Source organism: Musca domestica, unplaced genomic scaffold, assembly GCF_030504385.1.
Source record: "Musca domestica strain aabys unplaced genomic scaffold, Musca_domestica.polishedcontigs.V.1.1 2, whole genome shotgun sequence".
In the NCBI taxonomy this organism is placed as follows: Eukaryota; Metazoa; Arthropoda; class Insecta; order Diptera; family Muscidae; genus Musca; species Musca domestica.
The window spans coordinates 42,443,415-42,462,689 of NW_026712249.1; the positions used below are offsets into that span (position 1 = coordinate 42,443,415).

Sequence of the window (19,275 nt, forward strand, 5' to 3'; positions counted from 1 at the left end):
ATTAAAGTCTCCGTTGGTTTCTGGAATTGATATATGGAGGAGGTTTTGGAAATATGTTCTATAATTGTACCTGAAGGACTTGGAGCTGAAATTTGTCACTGTTGTAGTCTGCGGTTAATACGGTTCGAAAATAAATAATTGGGTACAAATTGGGTATTGGGTGAAGGGATAGAGCTGTAATCTTCTTATTTGATATTGATATGTCGAAAAATTGTACTCATTTTGGATCACTTTTAGTGTCTAGGATAGAGAGACTTACATTGTTTTGGATATGCATACTAAATGCGTACCAAATTTGGTATTAGGTGAAGGGATAGAGATAAAATTCGGAAAATTGGTATTTCGATTAATTACGGTTTCAGTGTTTGAGATTTAGTAATAAAATTCGGAAAATTGGTATTTCGATTAATTACGGCTTCAGTGTTTGAGATTTAGTAATGGTTTTGAAAAGAGTTCTATATTTGTACGAACACTACTAAATGGGACTAAATTTGGCATTGAGTGGGGTGAGAAGAAAGGACTGGAATACAAGCATTTGAAATTTATTTCAAGTGGTTATTTGTGATTAAGATATGGGAGGTGGTTCTGGAAATGTGTTCTGTAATTGTTCGAAAATACTATATGGTAGTAAATTGGGTATTGAAAGAATGTATGGAGTTGGAATCCCGAAATGAAGACGGTTTCCGAAATATGTACTATAATTGTACGAAAAATACTAAATAGTACTTAATTTGGTACTGAGAGAAGGAATAAAGCTGAAATCCTGAAATTTGTTGGTGGTGGTCTGATGGGGGTTTGCAAATGCGTAGTATGATTGTTCGAAAAGTTAAATTGTGTTTACTAAAATCCTGAAATTTGAAATGAATGCAAATGTATACTATACGAAAAGTACTAAATGGTACTAAATTATAGAGCTGGAATCCTGATAAGTTGATAAAGATATATACGGGAGCTGAACCGATCTCGATAAAATTTGGCAAAAATAGTTCTGAACTGTATTTGATATATTTCCCTGAATATCGTTTTTACGGTATGAATATTACGACTGTGGCGAACAAATATAAGAAATCGGATGAACAATATATATGGGAACTATAGCTATATTTGAACCGATCTTCACAAATTTTACGTACTAGCTTTTGACTAAATTCGGTCGTAAGTGTCAAATTCCCATTTGGTCTAATATTACACGTTTGGTGCACAGTAAAAGGCAAGTCGGACGAAGTTATATATGGGAGCCATATCCAAATCTATCGCCATCTCGATAAAATTTTGCAAAGGTATTTCTGAGCTGTATTTGTTATATTTCCCCAAATATTGTTGTTACAAAGTGCATATTACGCCTGCGGAGGACAAACATAACAAATCGGATGAACAATATATATGGGAGCTATAGCTATATCTAAACCGATTTCGATCAAATTTGGCACACTTATTTTCAGGCCTAATTTGGTCGTATGTACAAAATTCCATACTCTTTGGGCTGATATGAGACGTTTGGTGCACAATAAAAGGCAAATCCGACGAAGATATATGTGGTAGCTACATCTAAATGTTGACCGATTATCTCCGATTTCAATAGGGTTCGTCTTTGGGTCAAATAAATTATTTTTGGAAAATTTCATCTGGATCGGGCAATAAATGCGACCTGTACTATGTTTACAAACATACATGGACAGACGGACGGACGGAATCTGATTCTATGCAGATCATCAAAAGGAACTATGGGTCTATCTCGTTTCCTTTCGCCTGTTACAAACAAATGCACAAAGACATAATACCCTGACCACCTTGTGGTCTAGGGTATAAAAATGGCAACACCTTTCAGAAGTTTTGCATTGCATGTTCAACACCGATTTCCATCAAATTTTCCATGTGATATTTTTTTCAAATATGATTTAAATTAATGATTATTTTCAATCCATTTCAAAATAAAAACTATGGAAAAAATTCCACTATCCCAAAGAAAGAAAAAAAAAACTTAATTTTCTTTATAACGTCATCAGTAGATTATTAAAATACCCCCAAACATCCATCCAACCACCAAAATTGTTTTACACCCACCCTCCCATTTTATGGATATTGGCCAAAATAGTATTTATAATATTCCATCTTAATCATCATTAAAACAGAGTTTATGAACCAAAGCTAAAAGAAGCAGAGGAAAAAAACAACAAAAAGAAAAAACTTGATATATAAATAAACTTAACCAAAATTCTTGCTTGCCAATATCCCAGCTACTCGGCTAAAATGCATAAAACCAAAGACAAGAATAACGAACGAAACCAACGCAAAATGTTGATGGCAATGGTGGCGTTGAGATGGTGATGGTGTTGGTGTTGTCGATGAGGATGATGATGGTCATGGTGTGCCAAAAAAGCGAAATGGAATAATGAACACAACGAAAGAAGAACGCCCTTCAACCGATATTTGGCGCCAGCAAAACGGCATGGAGAGCGAGAAGTTTTTGCTAAAATCGAAAAAAATCACACACACCATGAACACGGATATGCCATGGGAGAAGCATCAATGACAAAACACGGACGTACAATGTTGTAACGATGCCATAAAATAATCCAACCAAGCCCACCAACCACTTCCTTTCTCCTACACCACCTCCCCACCCAATGCCAGTTCCCCACCATTCATTTGAAATTGGTTTTTAAAGTTATCTCTCCCCCTCTCTTGCCATTGAATGAAAAATTTAGACAAAATTATAAATAAACATGAAATGGCAACATTTCACAGTTCGGCTGGTAAGCGAAGCTACAGTCGATTCATTATCAGTCCACTCCGCCAGCGTGACGTGTCATGGGACCACGGAATGTTAGGAATGCCAGTAATATAAATACCGTTTACGAAACCTAAAAATCCACGTGGTGTTCTGGTCATTATTTTATTTGGCAAGAATAAAGGACACTGGTTCTCTTTTTGGCCAGCATTTTTTCAGTCAAGGACATTTCATTGTTTTGTGAAATTTTGTGAATATTGAGATATATATTTAAAATGGCCTATCTTTCTCGCTCTCTATCTCTCTCGCTCCTTTGTTCCCCTTGGGACACTGATTGGAAGTGGTAGTAAATTGTAAATATTCATGGCGGAGGAGTAATGTTGAATATTTCATAATTGCTTAATGAAATGTGAAAGAACATTAAATTGTTGAATACTACAAATACCAGGAAAATATATGGTAGCCTTATGACCAGAAACCCCCATTACATGTTAATTTAAACAAATTATCTTCTGCATTACCAGAAGGTTGATAATAATGGGTTATTCCACAAAATTTTGCAAAAGAAAAATAACTTTTTTTCCTCATTAGGAGATAAGGGTTCGGAATAGCTATTTCCTTATCAAAATTGTGGAAATATAGAAGGGTTAGAACTTTTTCAAACCTGTTTTTGCAGCACAGGTAGTAGTTACGCATTTCCAAATTTGATACGTCTATATATTTTACAGAAACGTTAATCGAGTTCGGAGATGGACGCACTTCTTCTGGTAGGCCCCCCCCCAAAAAATAACAATTTTGTTGAGAGCACCTAAAATAGTTGACACATCGAAATTTTTGGATAAGATATAGTAAGGTCATGTGAGAAATCAAAGTCAAATTTTTATTAAGCGTAGCAGATTCAAATATTTTTGCCTTTGTTAATTCATTAACGCCCAGGCGAAACGGCTGAATCTAGAATCTCGAAATTTTCCATGCAGGTCAATGATGGTGTGTTGGGATGAGATAAGGCTGGGTTTTGGAAATTCCAACCCTAAATGTACTAAAGTTAGTAAAATGTACAAAAAATGTAATCCATTGCATTAGTCATACGGGTAGGTAGGGTTAGAATTCTGATATTTGAAATGCTGGTTGCAAAATAAATAAAAAATACTAAATGCCTTACCATTTAGTATTATTTGAATGGATATAGCTGGGGAAGAAGGTTTGATACAAATAAGTAGCTGATTTCGGAAATGGAATTTTAAAATGTAGGATTTAATGTAGGTTTGGGAATTGAAGTTGGTTTTGGAAATATGACCTAAAAAAGTATTAATTGATACCAAATTTGGTAAGTGCAGAAAGGGTAGCGCTGGTCATTTTTAATGAGGGTCTGTGATGTTAATTGAGTACCACTTAGTACTTTTAGTAATTATAGTACACTCCAAAATTCCAAAACCACCTTCATATGAATATCAAACTTATTTATTAACCTTGAAGCTCGTTTTTAGCGCACATAATACAAAATGATAAATTTTTAGAAGTTTAGTACAATTTTAGAACTTCTCGTAACCTTTAAGTTCGAATCTCCAAAAATCCCTTAGTACATATATCCTGCACTCCCTAAGTGACTTTAATTCAAAATTTCAAAATTCTAGCTGAAACCAAATAAGCCCTATGTCGATATCCACAGACTTGGAATTCAATGCTGATCGGATCCCCGAATATTTTATGTTTGTCTTGACTCACCTGCTAAACCAAAGGTTTCCACAGATATTGTGACAGCAAACCGTTTTGGTTCATCTGCAATAGAAAAAAGAAGGAAATATAATAAAAACAAAACAGGGACATACAAGAGAGAAAAATACTGCAACAAAGTCAAACGCAATAATGTTTACATTGTTTTTAAATTTTATTGAATGAAAGCAAAAAAAATGTCGGAAATAGCATCAAAATTTAGAATAAGTTCAGATTTGTTCGAATTGGTCACCTTTGGCACGAATTATGGCCTTCAATGCTGCCCGAATATTGCTCTGTGATATTTTAGCCCATTCCCGGCGAAGCGCTTGCTTGAAGTGATCTACACGTTGATATTTTTTAGTGCCAACCTTGATTTACAAAATACTTCAGACACAATAGTCCAACGCTGGAAATGAAGCGAGGAACCTCATTTTGTAACCATTCTTGGGTGGTGAGTGCGATGGTGCTGAGTCCTGTTGGAATGACCAAGGTCTGTGGCCAAAATGTTTGTGTGCCCTCCAGAATATTCTCGCGGTAATATTCGGCATTTATTCTGATGCCACGGTCGATTAATGCGAGCGGAGAGCGACCATCGACTGTTATGGCGGCCCACACCAGCACCATGGCCGACGCTTGAGTTCTGGTAGCCAATCGAAGGTGCATATCATCAGCTGACCTCTTTGGCAAGTAAACACGATCATTTTGTTTGTTTATAAACTGCTGGACAACGAATGTTTTTTCATCGGAGAAAACCAAATTCGGCAGTTCACCACTTTCGGCCAAGCAAAGCAACTCTTTAGCTCTTCTGAGTATATTTTCTTTCTTTTGCGGTGTAAGTTTTTGCACTTTTTGGAATTTCAACGGCTTTACCCCGAGCTCATTTTTTAATATTTGCCGAATGGAATATTGCGATATGTTCAGCTCACGAGCCATTTTTCGGCCACTACGATGCGGGTTTCGATCAAGTCGCTCCTTTACTTTTCGAATCATTTCTGCTGATGTTGCTGTTTTCTTCCATCCACTTCCTTGACGTCGGGCTACGCTACCAGTATATCACGGTAACAAGCGATGGTAAGAGACACAAAAGATTTATTCAAATTTAAATGCTGGAGTGCTCTAACGACAGCCACTTGTGGTTGTAAAGAAATCACACTATCACGCTTAAATTCCATCACGAATAACTTTTTTTCTGGGAAATTCTCACTAAATTGATTTTGTACGCATGTAAACAATATAACGAGCTGTCACTGGAATAATTTTAACAGCTGTCTGACGAGTGACTTAGAAATGACAGCAGTCTGAAATTGGTTGCAGTTTTTTCATCTGTATTTTTCATCCGATTTGGGGTTTTAAGTCCCTCACATGCGCAATATGCACTCCACAACAATGATCTTTGGTACCAGATATCAAATACAGCTCAGAAATAATTGCCTAAAATTTTTTCCAGATCGGTTCAGATTTGGTTATAGCTCTCATCTATATGTTTCATCCGATTTGATGTTAGAGTTATATTTGATGACGGACGATATTTGATGACGAGTCGAGATCGGTTCGGATTGTTTATAGCTTCGATATACATCTTCGTCCGATTTTACGGTTATTGTCCCATCATACATGTAATATCAGTCCAAATTGGGTAGATTTGTTAATATTCGACCAAATTTTTCCATTTGGTGGAACTCGTACCGGTATACCTATTGCTCCAATAAATATTATTTAATATAATTCTTATCGAAGACATATTGTGCAGTAAACAGCAATGTTATTTGGCACTAGAGGTACAAAAGGCTCCGTCAAATTTGTTGAAAATCGATTGAGACTTGGATATGGTTCCAAAATTGTGACTACTCTAAAGCCATGATACACAGTCAAGTAAGGTTCATAGTTGGTATGATCTTCTTTATATAATTTCCCAATATAAACTTTTTTATTGCGGGAGCTCTATTAAATACCCATAGTGGTGTAGGGTATCGCATAGTCGACGCCGTCCGACTTTCGACCTTTCCTTAATGTTTTTTTTTTTTTTTTGGTTTCGATTGAGATTTATGACATGTTAAAGGCAGTTAATCTACGAGAAATATCCCAGACTTTCGACGAAATAAATTTGGGCGGAAGATCAGTTGATTTGCGAAACAAACAAGTAAAAAAGCTGTAAGGGCCGATCATTGAATACCCTCCACCATTTGGTACAAATTTGGCAATTTTCAAAAAAATAAAATCCGTTAAAAATTCTGTTAAGGTCTATACGACGACTTGGACCTGCATAGGCGAGTTTTGTCACACGCTCTTACAATATTCAAATGCGAAACTTGAAAAAAAATCTCTTTATAATGTAGCTAAAATCTTAAAAATACCGAATATAGGGAGGGGTACCATGGAGGTCCTGGACCTGTACAGACAATTTTCTGTCATAGGCTGTAGTATCCATTTCGAACTTCAAATGCGAAATTTGAAACAATTCGGGTAAATAATGTCGCTAAAATCATCTAAATACCGAATATCGGCAGGTATCGTTATATGAGGGCTATACGAAGACGTGGACCTGCACGGACAATTTTCTGTCACAGGCTGTAGAATTCATTACGAACTTCAAATACTAAATTTGAAATAGTTCTGGTAAATAATGTCTCTAAAATCAACAAAATACCCAATTCGGGAGGTACCGTTATATGGTGGCTATACGAAGACGTTGACCTACGGCCTGAAGCCGTAGTATCTATTACGAACTTTAAGTACCAATTTTGAAACAATTCCGGTAAATAATGTCGCTAAAACCATCAAAATACCGCATATCGGGAGGTACAGTTATATGGAGCCAATACGAAGGCGTGGACCTACATGGCCCATTTTCAATACCAAAAATCCTGCAGACATAATACACATTTGAGTAAACTTTTACTAAACTACTTCATTTTGTTCGGAAGCTAGAGTGATTTCCACAGAGGGACGGACAGACGCTAAATCGACATAGTCTAAAATGTATATTTCGAGGTGGGTCTAAAATGTATATTTCGAGGTGTTACAAACGGAATGACAAACTTAATATACCCTCCATACTATGGTGGAGGGTATAAAAATAATATAAAGCAAATAAATAAAAAATAGCAAATAATAAAAATTAAAACAAATATTCAAAGATACTAACTCGTATATTCCAGAACAATTATCTAAATCAATGGAATGTGCGATTGTATGATGTTAATTCTTTAAAAGCTGATACAGTAATTTTCATAGTTGTAATTTATTTATTCCAATATTCCCATTTCATAATTAAATAAAATAAAGGACCCCATCACCATTTTCGGGAGAAAAAAAGTTAAAACAAGTATTCTCCTCATCAGAATTCTGTTTTTTTAAAGAGAAACTTGCAAGTGAGTAAATGAATAAAACCGCATTATTTAAGCAGCCATAGAAAAACACTCAGAGTGTCGTCTTTTCTTTTTTGTGGTGTAATACAAAACTTTAATTTAAAAACAAGAAACCATAGCAGAAATGGGGAGATCCAGCCGCATACTGATGCTTGTCAACTTAAGCGTACTTGATAGTCATCTACCAAATTCGTTTACGGAACAAAAAATAAGGAATAAAAATAAAAACAACTTACTTTAACGTCGAATAAAATAGACATTTCAACATTTAAGGAAATATCCAAAGTAGGCTAATGAGAAAGAAAATTAAGAAAACCCAAGCAAGTGGTACAAAAGCGGGAAAAGAGAGTGTGTGTAATTGCCCAAAGAGGATAATGCCAATTAAGTTTATTGCAGTGGAAACGAAATTAAACATTTAAGCAATCTGGATTGGACGTTTAAGGAATACTCTTAGCGTTTCTTTATAAATATATTTTTTTCGGAGCAAAAAGGGGATATTTTTCCTTGATTTTTAAATAAATTATATTTTTGGAATTTTCCTTAATTTCTTTTTGTTTTGTCTTCAAGAAATGCCATTAATAAAAAACAATAATTTTGTTGAATTAATGACAGCTTGGAATATATCAAAGAACATTAATGTGTCATTACAACGCCAACACCGCATTTGTAAATGTGTATATGTGTTAGAAATAATAATAATTATAGTTATAACTGCAAATCAATGGTTAAAGACAGAGTGTTTGTATTCCTTTAATGCCATTATTTTATTACAACTCCTTTCGTCAACGCCTTTGACACTAAAGAAATTCGTTTCGTATTTTTACACATAGAGATAATGGGGTTTCATTGTGGATCCAGGGAACTGGAAAAATAAAAGGTGACCATTTTTATACACCTTCAGCCTTATGCCTACAGAGGGGAGGGAATACTTCATTTAACATGGCCAAAACGTGTCTCATACAAATAACGGTTTAAGACTCTTGGTCTCTTTGTACCAAATCCGTTTTAGGACATTTGGAGTCGATCCTATGGATATCCGTCCGCCCGTCTATCTGTCTGAATGGATGGCTGATGGGCACGATAACTCTCGAAGAGAGTATCCGATTTGGTCCAAGCTTGGTACATCGTAAAATTATTATAAACCTAAATCGATTTCGGAGATGGGAAATATTGGTCCAATGTCAACATTTTCAACGCACAGAAGGAGAAAGGATAATCCGATTTTGCCCCAACTTTGCAAATCCTAATATTTGCATTAGTTCTATGTCAGGTGCGAAAGTAGGCAATATTGGTCCACTCTATCAAGTAACTCCCCAACAAACGGTCAAAATTTCGAATAGTTACAACTCTTATAAAATGCGATGTAAGAGACCGATTGTCAATTACATACATCAGAATATTTTTATTAGCCCTATTTCTGGTGAAGATGAGATATATCGGTCCACTCCTTTAGAACCTCCCCCACAAAGGGTAAAAATTTTGAATATTCATAAAGCTCATAGAACACGAAATTAACATCCAATTCCATTCAGACATTAGCACATCTCAATATTTCCATCAACACAAGATATGTTATGAAGATGGTGGAGATCGGACCATTCCTCTAGTACCTCCCCACAAAAGGTAAAAATTTTGAATTTTCATGAAGCTCATAAAATACGAAATTTAAATCCGATTCCATTCAGACACTAACACATCTCAATATTTCCATCACCGAAAGATATGTTATAAAGATGGTGGAGATCAGACCACAAAGGGTCAAAGTTTTGAATATCCAAAACGATCATAAATTCCGAAATAAGCATCCGGTTCTCTTCAAATTATACATATCACAATATTTTTATTAACACAAGGTCTGGTATAAAGATGGTAGAGATCGAACCATTTCTTCTGGTACCTGCTCCACACACAGGGTGAGATGAAAAAAACTGCAACCAACTTCAGACTGTTGTCATTTCTACGCCACTTGTCCGAAAGCTGTTAAAATTATTCCAGTGACAGCTCATTATATTGTTTACAAGCGTAAAGAGCCATTTTGGTGAGCATTTTCCAGAAAAATAGTTATTCGTGATGGAATTCAAGCGTGATAGTGTGATTTCTTTATAGCGTAGTCACAGAAAGAAAATATACACAAAATAGCTCAAGAGTTGCCTCGCTTGGCCGAAAGTGGTGAACTGCTAAATTTGGTTTCTTCCGATGAGAAAACATTCGCTGTTCAGCAGTTTATAAACAAACAAAATGATCGTGTTTACTTGCCAAAGAGGTCAGCTGAAAATGTGCACATCGGTTGGCCAGCAGAACTCAAGCGCCGGCCATGGTGATGTTGTGGGCTCCATAACGGAAGATGGTCGCTCTCCGCTCGTATTAATCGACCATTACGTCAGAATAAATGCCAAGTATTACCGCGAAAATATTCTGGAGGGTATATTAAAGCCTTGGGCACGCAAACATTTTGGCCGCAGAAATTGGACATTCCACCGGACTCAGCACCATCGCACTCAGCACGCGCCACCCCAGAATGGTTACAAAATGAGGTTCCCCGATTCACCACACAATGGCCACCGATATCTCCGGATACCAATCCGTTGGACCATTGTGTCTGGAGTATTTTGGAAAGCAAGTTTGGCACTAAAAAATACCAAAGTGTCGATCACCTAAAACAAGCGCTTCGCCGGGAATGGGTCAAAATGCCGCAAAGCAACATTTGGGCTGCGTGTGATGGTTTCATTGGCCGTTTGATGGCCATAATTCTTGCCAAGGGTAACCACTTCGAATATATCAAAACTTATTCTAAAATGTGATGCTATTTCCGACATTTTTTTCTTTCATTCAATAAAATTTAAAGAAAAATGTAAAAATTATGGCATTTGATTTTGTTGCAAATTTTTTATCTCACCCTGTATGGAGGACAAAAATCGTTAAATCGGATGAAGATCTAACTCGAAGATATATAAAAATCCGAACCGATCTCAATTAAAAATTGGCAGAGATATTTTCGAGGTGTATCTTATGACCGGTAATAAATTATCACATTTCTCATATAAACTGAAGTAAGTAACAGATATATTCCAAACCTGGCACGCCTTAATATTTATATCATATATATTTGAGTCTGATATGAAATGGACAATATTGGCCTATTCCTTCAATAGAGAGTCAATAGTTTGAATAATCACATCAGAAGTCGAAATATTTTTAATTAATCAAACATTGGGTGAGGGTATACATAGGTCGTCAAAACCGACTGATACTTTTTAACTTGTTGTAGTTTATTTTTAATAGAAATTATTTTAAAAAATTAAATATTTCTCCCAGTGTACCGAAAATAGTGTTCGATTCGAGAAAGCAAAATCCGCTATGTTAAACCACAATAACTACCACGAGGGCAAAACACTAGGCAAACAAAATGACAAAACTTTTCCGCCACAGACATTGCTGCTTTTCTATGGCCAGGGAGGAGGACGGACAGCTAGACATCTCTAATAACCAATATTAAATTATGCTGAATACGCAAAGAATGACTGACTGATTGTTGATTCTATGGTGAAGGAATGACAGACATACAGACAACAGTTTGCTTGTCTATTTGTCCGTCCGTCCGTCCGTCTTTTTGTTCTTGACAATAAAAAGAAAATATGTAGGGGAAAAATATAGATTTCCACGACCTTTTTTTAGTTGCCAACAAACCTTTGACCGAATTGGTTGGTTGGTTGGTTGTTGTTACTTTTGGCCTTAAACTATTGACAGGCGGTTGACATTTGAAAGTGATTTCCTTCCGATTGACTTAGCCCCGCTGATCAAATTACAAAATGTGCGGGTGGTGAAAGAATGTTTTGTTGTTTGATTTTTTCCCCCCACTTTGGTCAAAACTAATGGTGGCAGTTAAAGAATGTGGTGACACACAACGTTTAGTTGTTGTTCTATCGGCAGTGATTGTTCGGTATTGGGTTTCAATAAAGTAGATTTTTTTCTAAATAAAAGTATGCTGTAAGAATTATAATTGAATTGGGAAAAATGCGTGAATTTATTTACAGGTATGTAATTTGGTTCGCATTACTTTAAATTGAAGATATTAAAGATTACAACTGCTTTCTAAAGAAAATATATAAAACCTAAGATTTGTGTTTCAAAGAGAGAATTTGCTTTTCTTTAATAAAAAATAAAACTTGAAAATATTTTTTAACAAAAAAAGAATTCTTTGGCAAAAAAAAGTTTGTACTTGTTGTTTGGAAAATGTGAACGTATATAAAAAAACAAGTAAAAAAGCTGTAAGTTCGGCCGGGCCGAACTTTTAATACCCTCCACCGTTTGGTACAAATTTGACAATTTCCAAAAAAAAAAAAATAAAATAAATAAATAAATAAATAAAATAAAAAAAATCCTTTAAAAATTCTGTTAAAATCTTAAAAATACCGAATGTCTATACGACGACGTATACCTGCATATTCAACTTTTGTCATAAGTTATTACAACATTTAAATGCGAAACTTGAAGAAAAATTTGTTTATAATGTAGCTAAAATCATCAAAATACCGAATATAGGGGGTACTGTTATATGGGGGCTATACGAAGACGTGGACCTGCACAGACAATTTTCTGGCATGGGTTGAAGTATCCATTACGAACTTCAAATGCGAAATTTAAAACAATCCCGGTAAATAATGTCGCTAAAATCATCAAAATACCGAATATCGGGGGGTACGGTATATGGGGCCTATACGAAGACGTGGTCCATTTTCTGTTTTCTGCTGCAGTATCTATTACGAACTTCAAATACCAAATTTGGAACGGTTCCGTTAAATAATGTCGCTAAAATCATCAAAATACCGAATATGGGGGGTACGCTATATGGGGGCTATACGAAGACGTGGACCTACATGGCCCATTTTCTGTTTTCTGCTGCAGTATCTATTACGAACTTCAAATACCAAATTTGGAACGGTTTCGTTAAATAATGTCGCTAAAATCATCAAAATACCGAATATCGAGGGGTACCGTTATATGGGGGCTATACGAAGACGTGGACCTGCACAGATAATTTTCTGTCTTAGGCTGTAGTATCCATTACGAACTTCAAATGCCAAATTTGAAACAATTCCGGTGAATAATGTCGCTAAAATCATCAAAATACCGAATATCGAGAGGTACCGTTATATGGGGGCTATATGAAAACTTGGACCTAAATGACCCATTTACGAACTTAACCTGCCTACTGGCAAAATATACATGTGTGCAAAATTTTAGCCTTCTATCTCAATTTGTTCGAAAGATAGCGTGATTACAACAGACAGACAGACAAACACACAAACAGACAGACGGACATGGCTAAATCGTCTTAGAATTTTACGCTGATCAAGAATATATATACTTTGTTGGGTCTGACGTGAGTATTTCGAGGAGTTACAAACCGAATGACAAAATTAATATACCCTCCATAGTATGGTGGAGGGTATAAAAACAAGTTAAAATGCATCCGTCGGACTTGCCGACCGATGTATACCCTCAGCCAATGTTCTATTATTTAAAGATATTTTGACTTCTGTTATGATTACTCAAATTGTTGACCCTCTATGTAGTAGGTTCGGAAGGAATGGGCCAATATTGTCCATTTCGTATCGGGCCTAAATAAATATGATAATTTTTGGAAAATGTTGAAATATACGTCAGGTACAAGATATGATGAAGTATGAAGAATTCCAACAGATAAAAATATTGGTATGGGTAAAATTACAAAAAAATCGAACATTTATATCCAAATTTATGTGAAATCATAAATTCCACATTCATATCAGGTTTCAGGCTGAGAGAAATATTTAGATATAGTAAACTGTAAAAACTATATCTAAATATTTCTCGCTGACTTACTTCCCAATTTATGACATATTAAAGTATTGAAAATTATGACCCTTTGTAGGTAATTTTCATAACAGATCTTGAGTTAACAAAAATGTTTGTATGTTTCACACATATTTATGAAGAGATTTTGAACCTTTTGAACCTTTGAAACTTGGGGTAGGTAACTGAAAAAATGGTTCGATCTCTAGATCTCTAGAATTTTGAACCTTTGTGGGGGAGGCACCAGAAGGATTGATCCGATATATCTCGTCTTCACAGCAGATCTCATGTTAGTATAAACAAAGAGATGTGTGAAATATGAAGAGAACCGGATTATTTCGGATTTTATAATCATCATGGTCCGATCTCTACCATCTACCTAACAAAACTTTTGTTGATAGGAATATGGAGATGTGCCAAGTGTGAATGGAATCGAATATTATTTTCGCGTTTTATGAGCTTCTTGGATATTCAAATATTGACCCTTTGTAGAGGATGTACCAGAAGGAGTGGACCGATATTTCCCAGCTTCGCACCAGATCTTGGGTTAATAAAAATATTGTTATGTGCAAAATTTGAAGACAATCGGCATCTTACATTACATTATATGAGAGTTATTATTAATGAAAATTTTGACCCCAAGTGGGGGAGGTACTTGATGGAGTGGACCGATATTGTACATTTTCGCACGTAACCTAATACTGATGCATATATATATATATATATATATATATATATATATATATATATATATATATATATAAATATATATATATATATATATATATATATATATATATATATATATATATATATATATATATATATATATATATATATATATATATATATATATATATATATATATATATATATATATATATATGTATATATATATATGCAAAGCGTATGCATCAATACATCAAAATAACGGATTTAGACACTTGGTATTTTCTCACGTTTCAGAAGATATGCCGTCAATCTAGGATGTCCGTTCCTCCGTCTCTCTGCCTGGCTGGTGCACACTACAACTCTCGAAGGCAGTACACGATTTTGTCCAAGCTTGGTACACTGTAATCGACTTGGGGATGGGCAATATCGGTTCACTCACACAACTGGTCAACCACGAACCATATAAAACGTGATCTGATTACTTTCAAACTCGACACATATAAATATTTTTATCAACACAAGTTTAGGTGTGAAGTAGGATTATATTGGACTACTACTCCTGGTATCTCTCCCACGATGGATTAAAAGGATTTTTGAAGTTTGAAAATGACTTTTTGAATTATAACAAATCTCATTAAAATGAAAAATATTGGCTAACTGCATCGGAATCTCCTCCATAAAGGGCCAACAGTTTGAATAATAATAACTCAAGGCTGGGGGTATAAATTTGTCGGCAAAACCGACTGATACTATTAACTTGTTTTCTTATAGTTTCAGTAAGCAAAAAAACTATTTATGGTATGCCCATTTTTTTATCTTTCAGGAAATACCGAATACTAGAAAGTTTTTTTTTTCAACTTCTCTGTCTGCCGTTTTTTTAACAATAAAAATTATGTTATCATGGTGACCTCGTTTCAATGCATTTGGGCAGCAAAAAATATGTCAGCATATTTAGACATAAGTTATTCTCAGCTAGCAGTTTGGTATGGCCATAAATATTGTAACACATTCCAATAAATATTAGACAAAAGCTAAGCAATATTTATTTTCCCTACAAACATATAAACCCATATAGAATCTCTTAACTCCCCCTGCCCTTTTGATACAAATAAATTATTTTAAATTCAAAAATATTTCCCCAAAAAATTGTAATTGGCCTTTAAGCTTGGCCAAAAGTAGTTTACAAATTCATAAATATAAAATAATACCAACTCCCCTAGTTTTGAAAACAAAGTTTTCACAACACCATGGGTTTTCCTGGGAAAGTAGGGAAAACATTCAAGAGCATTACATGAATACTCCATTTCATTGTTGGGTATGGTTGGGTTTCTTGTTTTTTTTTTCGGGGAGTAGGATTTTTATCGGAAAGCTGTCATTTGCATTTGGATTATTCATAAACTTGGCAAAATGGCACAGACACACAGACAATCGCATTCACTTAAGAGAATAAGAAAAACACACTCACACACACAGAGAGAAGATTCACTTGCAAGATGCAATCTTATCCTTCAAGTCATGCAGCTGAACTTCTTAGAGGCGGTACAACTTAGGAAAAAAAAACACAAGATATTGAAGACTATGCCAACCGAATGTTTGATGGTGAAACAGATTGTTTGCCCGCAGCCGCTGCCGTTGCTGTTTAACTTCCTCGACACGAAAAAGGTTTTACGACAACGAAGAGGAAAAACCAACAAAATATGTAAAGTGTCTACATGTTTCACTTATTTTTAGCGTATCTACAAGTTCATATAATGGTTTTGGCTTTGCTTATAAAAAATATACTAGGGGAAAATAACAAGAAACCCCTTCAAGATATTCTTGGTAATATATAAAAATGTTCTTACCCAAAAAGAAACAAAAATAATATGTACATGCCAGTAAAAAATTGAAATTTATATAACCCTTAAAGCCATAACACCATGTGGATGATGTGTAAAATATAGTCAAGTAATTTTTCTTGCACATTTTCAAGTACTACTTAGGCTATAAATAATAGCATGCCATGGAAAATATGATATTTTTAACAAAGATACCAAAAAGCGGAGAAATACATAATATTGGACAACATTTTTTGAGGTCATCAGGAGCAGCACACAAATTCAATTTACAGTCACTTTCCTTACGAACAATCATATTCCGAAAAAAACCAACTTGAAAGCTACATGAAACGGATGATATATTACAGGTTAATGTTAACAAATGCCTTAATATTTTCAAAAATATCAGGCGGGCGGGCCGACTTTATGATACCCTACACCCCTTTGCATATTTAGAGGAGCTTTATATAACAAATAAAAAATATAACAAATCGGATGAACAATACAGAGACATAGCTATATCTGACCTAGAAGGAGTAAACTTATATTGTCCATTTTCTCACCTGACTTAGCACCGATAAAAATATTATGATTTGCAAAGTCTGAAAAGAATCGAATGCTTATTTCGCATTTTTTATCGTTATAATTGTTCAAAAATTTTAAGGTGTGGTCCGCTGCTATAAACCATCTTCCCATCAGAACTTGTGTTAATGAAAATATTGGTATGTGTGAAATTTGAAGATAATCTGAATCTTATCACACATTTTATAAGAGTTATAATTATTCAAAATTTTGACCCTTTGGCTGGGAGGTACATGTTGAGTGGACCAATATTGTCCATTTTCGCACCTGACCTAGAACTGATACAAACATTGAGTTTCCAAAGTTTACACAAAATTGGATGATCCTTTCGCGTTCTATGCGGTAAATTATTTTCTATGAAAATGTTGAAATTTTGCGGTGGAGGTATCAGAAGGGGGAACCGATATTACCCATCTCCGAACTCGTAACAAGTTTGGATCAAATCGGATACTACTCTCGAGAGTCATCGTGGGCACAAGCCAGCCAGCCCGACGGACGGTCACTTCTAGATCTAATCCAAATGTCTTGAAACGGATTTGGCATTGGCCATTTCTCTGTATCAAACAAAGGACTTTTATTCCACATTTGTTGCAACAAGGTGCTTTAATCAGCAACCTTTCTGAAATCTTTGGCTGTAACAAGAACCTTCAAATTCCCTTATGTCGGACAGGACCACAATATGGAACTTTTTTTTAAACATGAATTCCCGTCTACCCTAAACTGTTCCAAATTTAGTATCATTTAGTATAGTTCGCACACTTAGTACAGATTTTCAAAATCACCTTCATATATCAAACCTACTTTCCAAACTTTGTCTTTCCAAAGCTTATGTTTTTATCTTTATCCGTTCACCACAAATGGTACCATTTTAAAAGTTTTCGTTACATTAAAATTCGAATTTCCAAAAATCCTTTGGTACATTTATCCTGCAATCCATCAGTGAGTTCGATTCCAAATTTCATTTTGGCTCTTTTCGTTCTCTTTTGTTACGAATTTCCAAAAACCCTGCCTTATTACATGTCTGCACCTCGTCCAAAATTTGAAGATTCTAGCTTCAGCCGTTTCATCTGGGCATTGATTCTCATCGAGTCAGTTATGTCTCTCCTCTTTTATACATATAAATTAATATTATTATTTTTTATTTATTTATTATTATTTTTTTATTTATTAATTTTTTTTTTTTTGTTGAAGATATTCTATGGATTTCCTGAAAACAAAAAATTTTCAAGGGCTCTCTTCTTAAATTCTGAATTTCTGAAGAATATTTTTTGAAGACTTCCCAGCAAAAATTTTAGATTTCTTAAGAATATTTGTCAAAATAACTGATTTTTTTTAAATTTTGTTCAAAAAAATATAAATTTCGTAAAACCTATTTTTTGGATTTTATGGAAAAAATGTCGGTTTTTATAACAAATACGTTCTCAAAAATTGGTGCTTAATATAAGCAATATAAAGGCTACAATCTCCACCACTAACAAAGCACATTTACCTTAAGAAAAAATTGCAACACCGATCCACACTTTGGCATAAGACCCATATATCAGACATAAGTGGACTTCAAGGTTCTCATCCTGTAATTTTCAGAAATGTTGAGTATCAGATCACAATGTTGTAAAAAAATTAAAAATGTATAAAAAATACTCTTTCCGGATGTAGTTTGAGTTTGTTTTCAATGTTCCAGATGCGTTTGCTCTTGCTGTAACATGCCGTTCAATTTTCTCAGACGTTGAAAACTTTCCATGCTTTAACATTTTTCTTCGTGAAGGGGAACAGGTTCGACAAGGTTGAATTTTAAGTTTTTCCACATTTTTAGAAAATCACGGGGATAATTAAATTATGGCTAAGGATCTGTAAATTAATGAAAGTGTATAAGCAATTTTTGCACACATTTTCGAGGGGACCTGAAGGCCACAAGGAATTATCTTTATTGAAATATCAAAAAAAAAACCTTAATAGTAACACAGCTGCCTAAGAAAAATGCTCCTTTCGCAACGGACAAACCGGCCAGTCATACATAAAAAACAACAACAACATTGAAGTAAGGAAACAAAGCCCCAAGAAAATACATTTATCATTTTCGTAAACATTTTCCGCACAACATTCAAGGACTACAAAGGCAAAGTAATATGTGATTTATAATTTAGCCAACAAAGCATAGGGTCCGTTAATACATACAAACATTTACGCACATACATACATGGACACAACATGTATGTGGACACATACATATTTAAATTGTCCTTTTTTCCGTTTTGTTGTCCCCAGACAGACAAATGAAATCCCTTTTAACCTACTATCTCTCTTGAACATAGCCACACACACTTGAAACTACAGCTATTCCCATTAGCCTTAAAAGGCAAACACATACAACACTCACGCACACTTACGCACACACCCAAAAAGGGACCCAAATTTGAATATTTAGCATTTTAGTCCACCGCCCCCGCCCGCTCCCAAAACATCTTGACACTTGCTGTGACAGGTCTTTCCAAAGACCAGTGGGGGAGGGAGATAATGTTTTATTTAATGTTAAATACATTTTAAAAACTAAATG

At 34.8% G+C, this 19,275-nt stretch overlaps 2 protein-coding genes across 4 annotated transcripts in view; one reads left to right on the plus strand and one right to left on the minus strand.

The window, feature by feature from the left end:
* LOC101899545 (zinc finger transcription factor lin-29) overlaps positions 1-19,275 on the minus strand; it is a 412,168-nt gene that overhangs the window by 292,591 nt on the left and 100,302 nt on the right. For all 3 annotated transcript variants that reach the window (XR_009342123.1, XR_009342124.1, XR_009342122.1), the window contains exon 2: positions 4,457-4,510. The gene's annotated coding sequence lies outside the window, so the exon portion shown is untranslated. The remainder of the gene's footprint in view (positions 1-4,456; positions 4,511-19,275) is intronic.
* The window catches only part of LOC101897419 (uncharacterized), a 245,989-nt gene that overhangs the window by 143,016 nt on the left and 83,698 nt on the right, over positions 1-19,275 (plus strand). The window lies entirely within an intron of this gene.